The sequence below is a fragment of the Amphiura filiformis genome, chromosome 13 (assembly GCF_039555335.1).
Source record: "Amphiura filiformis chromosome 13, Afil_fr2py, whole genome shotgun sequence".
Classification (NCBI taxonomy): Eukaryota; Metazoa; Echinodermata; class Ophiuroidea; order Amphilepidida; family Amphiuridae; genus Amphiura; species Amphiura filiformis.
Window position 1 is genome coordinate 59,213,309 of NC_092640.1, and position 7,083 is coordinate 59,220,391.

General features: G+C 38.4%; 1 non-coding gene across 1 annotated transcript; it reads right to left on the bottom strand.

Moving 5' to 3' along the window:
- Positions 1 to 3,990: 3,990 nt before the first annotated feature.
- Positions 3,991 to 4,064, bottom strand: Trnan-guu (transfer RNA asparagine (anticodon GUU)). The gene has a single exon. It is a non-coding gene; the product is annotated as a tRNA-Asn (tRNA).
- Positions 4,065 to 7,083: the final 3,019 nt, after the last annotated feature.

Here is a 7,083-nt window from a genome sequence, read left to right on the forward strand (position 1 = left end):
GCTATAATATAATCACTCGATCCAATGAGGGCGTGGTTTCACCATTAAACCACACTTTCTGACATAACAGTGGCGTAGATTTATTTTTGACATGGGGAGATGTGGTTCGAAAATAAATAAAAGCAGCTTTTGGCGACAGAATAAGTTATTGGTAAAATTTTTGCCATATTGAAGCTAAACTGGTGAAATATGTTGCAAAAGTGGAATAAATGCGCGAGAAACGCGCAAAGATTGGCACTTTGAGAGCAAAAATTGCCAAATATGAGGTTAATTTGGTCAGAAACCCATAATTATACATGTATACAGGCGTCAACATGGGGGTGGGATGATTGTATGGACCATCCCCTAGCAAAATATTTATCCCCCCCATCCCCGGGAATCTACACCTATGTATTCTGCGGGCCCGGGCACATTATACATTTATGGTTGGTATGTTCTATCTTTTGTAGCAATGAAAAGTCGAAATCAAAGGTCTTTCTTGGTTTTCTGGTTGAACATTGCCTACAAAAACACAAATGTGTAGAATGAACAATTTAGGGGTCTTTTAGAGATGAATTATCAAAATCAAGGGTCTTTCGGAGTTTTATTTGGGTCAAATTTACGGGGTCTTACCGTACTGCGAAATCAAAAAGGGGGTCTTTCCGGGAGAACATACCCGTATGGTCATTGTGTTAAGTGCCCCCCGGTTTGAGGATCCACCAGTAATGTTACATCCACCAAAAAACGTTGACAACGTAAAGAAAGCAGCAAGTTTAAAAAGCCCCACCTCGGCTCACTTTTTGAAACTTGGTCCCATTTGTAAAAGATACTGATTTAAACTTTGTCATAATTATCAACTTAAAACATTTCCAGAAGTGTTATGTATCTTTAATGTGCCGATGCGATATTAAGTTGTTAGCATTCTGGAACGATCAGAAAGGTTATATGTTGTTCTTGGCCAATATCCTATATATGTTTTGTTTTATAATAATCATTAAGTTCATGATCAATGATTGAATTAAACGAATAACAAGTAGGCATGTTAATGGCAATGATGCTATTGTTTAAACGTTAAAAACAAAATGGGACCAAGTTTCAAAAAGTGAGCCGAGGTGGGGGCTTTTTAAACTTGCTGCTTTCTTTACGTTGTCAACGTGTTTTTGGTGGATTTTATTTCTTTTTATGAATGTAGCCAAGCAGCTCTAAGTTGGGAAAGTCATCGGGTTACGAAGTATTCCATAAAACGAATAAAACAAAACATAGATGTTTGAAATTATATGTTATCCTTGATTTATGACAGTAAATAATTTAATAAAACTTTATCAGCCGTTTATTTTTAAAACTTGCTGGTCACAGCTACCGCGTGACTGTAATGTTAATAGGGATACATATACATTTTAATATACTTCAATTATTCAAAGCAACTAAGAAAATGTAAATATGAACAACACATACCCAATGTTGACGATGCCAGCGAGACACAGAGTCAGTCCGATTTACTTCAAATTGAAGCTGAGAAATGCGTGTATATGTAGCAAGGCTTATACTACGGAAGCGTCTAAGTGCCACGACTTAGCAAGATAATTATGTTTTAATGATTGTGGTTTTTGTAGCCCTGCGAGGCAATCTAGTTGGATATCCAAATTTCGCGGTTGATAGTTCTTTGTAGCCCTGCGGGGCAATCTAGTTGGATTTCCCTATTAAGCGGCGGTTGTTGGCGGTCTTTCGCGGTATGTAGTTTTAATTTCCCTCATTCTTCATGCCAACCATGATTGTGGTTTTTGTAGCCCAGCGGGGCAATCTAGTTGGATATCCAAATTCCGCGGTTGATAGTTCTTTGTAGCCCTGCGGGGCAATCTAGTTGGATTTCCCTATTAAGCGGCGGTTGATAGAGGCCAGGGCCTGAAAAATTAGAGAAATGAAAACTATTTGTAGAATGTCTAGGGTGTGCGAAGGCTATTTGTGGAATGTCTAGGGTGTGCGCTCTTAAAGCAGCAAAGTCCCTGAATTGCTGTTTAATGGTTTATGGAATGATGTGAGGCCGTAGTGGTCAGCGACAACCTGTTAAGTGTGCTGAGGCTTGTGGATCAACGTCTAGGCGTTGTGCCTGTGCGTAGCGCACTATAAATCACTGCGCTTTTTTTTCTTTTTTTTTTTAACTGGTTGGATATCCATATTTCGCGGTTTGTGGTTCTTTGTAGCCCTGCGGGGCAATCTAGTTTTATTGAGCGGCGGTTGTTGGCGGTCTTTCGCGATTTGTGGTTTTTAATTTCCCTCATTCTTCAAGCCCTGATCTCTAGGGGAGTGGGTAATTTATAGCTTAAGCTTGTTGGATAACCATACTTCTTTGTAGCTCCGAGGAGCAATTTAGGTGGATATCCAAAATTCGCGGTTTGTGGTTCTTTGTAACCATGTAGGGCAATCTAATTTGACATCCCTATTAAGCGGCGGTTGTTGGCGGTCTTTCGCGGTTTGTGGTTTTAATTTCCCTCATTCTTCAAGCCCTGCTCTCTATCGGGGGTTCCGTGTGTCTGTGGTGGGGACAGTCCCTCCTTTTAATAGGCATTTCGGTATTTTTGCCGCTTTGCTAATTTGTCTTTACGTAACTATGACTTTAATGGCCTTCCATATTTGGTTCTATCTTTTTGGATACGTTTTTGTCCGTGCTGGCCTTCCATACTAGTGGAACAATAATTTTTCACACCTATAGAGTGTATGCAATAAACCAACCGGAACGGTATAACAATCGAAATGACAGTCATGTTGGAATACAATTCTACGATAGCTGAATATGACAAAGGTACAGGTCTCTAAATCGATTCAACAACCATTCATACATATCACATGTTTTATTGTCCTATTATCATGCGAATCGCCCCGTGGTAGGACAGAACTAAAAATGAGAAAAATATTGATAACCTGATCTAGTTTATTGTGTTATTCAGATTTTAATTAATTAATTAATTAATAAAAAGATTTCTTTTATTATTTGTTCAGCTAGCGGCTGCATGCACCATACATAGGTTGTTTTTAAATAGGCCCTTAATTGCAATAAATAATATCCCTGAGAATCAAACATCTTGCTTTGATAAAAAAAATAATATCATAATAGCACTGGATGATTAAAATTGTGTTATCCTTGATTAATGACAATAAAATTATTGTTTAATAAAATTAGGTGGTCCTGGGATTTCGAACTCGAGTCCCCGGATTAGGATTTCAATGCGATAACCATTACACCACGGGACTCGGCTGTGAAATAGCGTGTCGATGTACAATATTTATTATATGAATTGATATGTCGTCCGAAAAGAACAAAAGAATTGTGAAAAACTTGATTTTTTGTCGAATGGGGTTCGTAATTTGTATGTACGGTATTTCAGAAATTGCTAGGGTATAATTGGAAGTGAATCTGAAAAAGTAGCGTGAAGGTGATAACCAGGGAGACCTGTAGCAGTGTCTAAAAATTCTGGATCAGCATGATTTGCCACTAATTTTCGCTATGAAATACCGCGTGAAATGGAAGCAAAAATATTTGTTTATTACGAACAATGATTGACTGTAGGATTGGTGGCCCTTTTTGAATTAATGAGTTGTCAAGATATTACACCTGGGACTGTAATTAACATTTAGTATGGTTTTAGATACATTTTGTACCCAGCGAAAAATAACATCGAACAATAGAAGTCAAGTGTTTTAATGTTAGGTGTAAATATAGTCTCGCGGGAGCATCTGTTATTAGTCTTCTTTATCAGTCTTTTTTTTTTAACTTGCTGGTCACGGCTACCGCGTGACTCTAATATGATTACTGTGTGTAACACAAATAATTCAATTTAGTACTGGCAGAAAAAATATGACGATAATAAAAAAAAAATTGATATGGAACGAATACAAAAATCTCTCATGAAAAAAAAAAGACACAAACCAAGAGACCACTGTGATCGAATGTAAAAAGTAGTTACATTTATAATTGTTAATCAGGTAAAGAAATTGCAAAGAAAAATAGTCTTACGCCCCCGGGTGGGCTCGAACCACCAACCTTTCGGTTAACAGCCGAACGCGCTAACCAATTGCGCCACGGAGGCGATGAATCAATCAAGATATATTAGCTTTGAACAGTTTTATTTCCTTGACACGGGGATTATTTATGTTCGTCAGGAAAACTACTGCGTCACTTTTATCTTAATATTTCGGTGGCTTATCTTCAAATTAGCTATTTAGTCCAGCCGAGCAACGGCTGGACTCTTGCATTTCAGCGGTTTCTGCTTCTTCTTTCTTTCTGTCAACATTTGATATAAAATTGGATGGTTTGAACCCAATACTACAAATTAATTGGTCGAGCTATGAGTTTTAAAATATTGGACGAGACGTAGTCGAGTCCAATATTTTAAAACTCATAGCGAGACCAATTAATTTGTAGTATTGGGTGAAAAAAACCATCCAATGTTATCATTATTATGTTTTCAGAATCTTAGATTTTTTAAACTTCAAAAAAAAAAATCAATTTTTTTCAGATTTTAAAAATTGCACTTACCTTCCAATTTGCACCAATCAGGGCGTTCAATCAAAATAACACGTACAAATGTTCGTAACACTAACGGTAAAGTCCAACACTAACGGTAAAGTCCAACTCCAACATGTAACAGTAAACTCCAATCGTAAATGTTCAATGTTAAATCCAATTCCAACACGTAGTCGTAGAAACTCCAAAAAAGTTCAATGCAAAAGTCCAATGCAAAACTCCAATGCGAAACTCGTAAAAGTTTTTAATTTAGTCAATTGTAATTAATCGTGACGCTGCAGTTGTGGAAGTTCATACTTATGTTCCTATTGTCTTGTCTGCTTGACAGCATAGTACTATTACTACTTCTGGTAGTTGTACTTATTTGTTGTTGCGGTTGCGGTAGCGCCAGCGGTGCTTGTTCTACTACTGCAGGCATGACACCGGCAGGAAGATCTACGCCGCAATCGTCCATCAAACTTTGCATCTGCGAGTTTGTAAGTAATAACTCTGTTGCTTCATCAGGCTCATGCCCAGTTTTTGAATGTGGAGGTGGAGACGGCGATGGAGGTGCCCGAGAGCATGTTGCCGGCACTAATTCATTCTCACCAAGCAAACAATACAATGCATCTGATATTTTCTGCTTTTTTGCATCATTCGGTCGACCAATATAAGTCCTGATGCTGGCTTCGTTTGTGTGTCCCGACACGTTGCAGATGTCCCTTGCTGCGAACCCACATTCATCAAGCCTAGTGATGCAAGTCGCTCTTAAGCTATGATTTGTGTAACGCCTCGAAAGACCTGCAGCTAATGAAATCTTAGACATGAAATTGCCTAGAGTTTTCTCACCTACTGGTGCATTTCTATACCATGGCTTTCCGCTACTTTCTGACCTAGACCGGATCGGTGCCTGGAATAATGTGTTGTTGTCTGGATGGAGCTTAGATAGGTACTTTTCAAACGATGCCACCGGACAACGTTCTGTTTTTGTTTCATACATTCTTCCACCATCAACGCGACTCTTCATGCTGTCACCGCGTATCTTTTTAGTCATCTCATCCTTGCACTGATAGACGTAACGCCTGCCGTTGGCATCCGAAGCGATGGCAAAGTGGTCTTTTTACAGCTTTCTCAGGTTCTCGCGTCCTCGGCGACAGATGAAAAACATCAACTCAAACCATACTTTATTTTGCAACCCTTCCGGCGTGTCTACGTCAAAAACTCCTGATTCAGATTCATAAAGTTTTGTCATGTCATCTGCATCGATCGGTACGTAGTGTGTCGTGTCTCCTAGACCTTCCCTCTTCAACTTTGCTTGAGTAGCCGCAAATGAGAGGTTTGCTTGAGCGAAAACTGGTTCCGATATAATATTAACTGCTATTCCTTTCATTTTGAGCTCCCGGTTTTGTATTCCTTTCCATCTGCTCGCCGAACTTCGATGTAAAACTTTATCAATGTATCTGCCAACTGTTGCTTGCTCCACTGCTCGAAATTCGTGTCGAGGTTTCTAGCCTGCAAATAATCCCTGAAAATGTTCACTTGACCAGCAGTGCTTCTCTGAGTATTTTTGCTATCTTTCTGTTGGATTATATCGTTTAGTTCTTGGCCATTTACTTCAGGAAAGCGATCACACGCTTCGACCTCCGCCGCCGCCTCCGCCATCTTTTTTTGCAGACGATTGATTATCTTTGCAAATTGTCTCGATAAATTAGTCTCGTTTGCACAATTTATGGTCCCCATACGATCGGTTCTAAAAATACGTATATTGGCGTATAATTTGTCCAATTCGAATGAAAATTGGTATTTGTGATCACGATATGATTCAAAATTTGATGGAGGTCATTTCAAGGTCACCAAAGGTCAACCAAAGGTCAAAAGGGTAAAATTCCAAAATTCGTCCAAATAAACTTTAATTAGAATATATAATATTGATATGATTTAAAACAAAATGGAGGTCATTTCAAGGTCATCAGAGGCCAACAAAGGTCAAGTTATTTTATTAGCTATATTGTTATTAAACTTAATGCCTACATCTTTCACGAAAATGCAATTGTGTTTCAAATCTTTTCAAGGTCATCAGATGTCACTTCAAGGTCACGGCTGGACTTCGCAGCCTTACAGGGATGCAATATATCTAGTTTCTACTTTATTTTGTTGAAGGGGCTTCTGGAGAAATATCCTTCATTAACATAAGAAAATGGTGCAAAGACAATTTTAATCCGTGCTTCTCATTATAATATTATTCCATATTTTGTTGGAGTGCGCTTCCAGAGAAATTTCCTTATTTATCATTATTCATCCGTGTTTCTCATTATAAAAGAAATATAAATATAAAAAACGACAAATATTTAGCGTATGTTACATTTTCAAATGTTCATAGCCACACAAAATTACATTTTTCAATGTTTAATCGCGAATTACCATACTTATGGGATCGGATAGCAACGTTTGCACAGTATTTTTTTACGGGACATGAGAGCACATCAGACACATCAAACTGTTCCTTTGTGCCGATTTGATTTGCCGACAAACTATTCATCAAGAGGTACCTTTTGTTCAAGACAAAAGGGTTCCGCCATTAAATCGGTAACTGACCTGGCAGC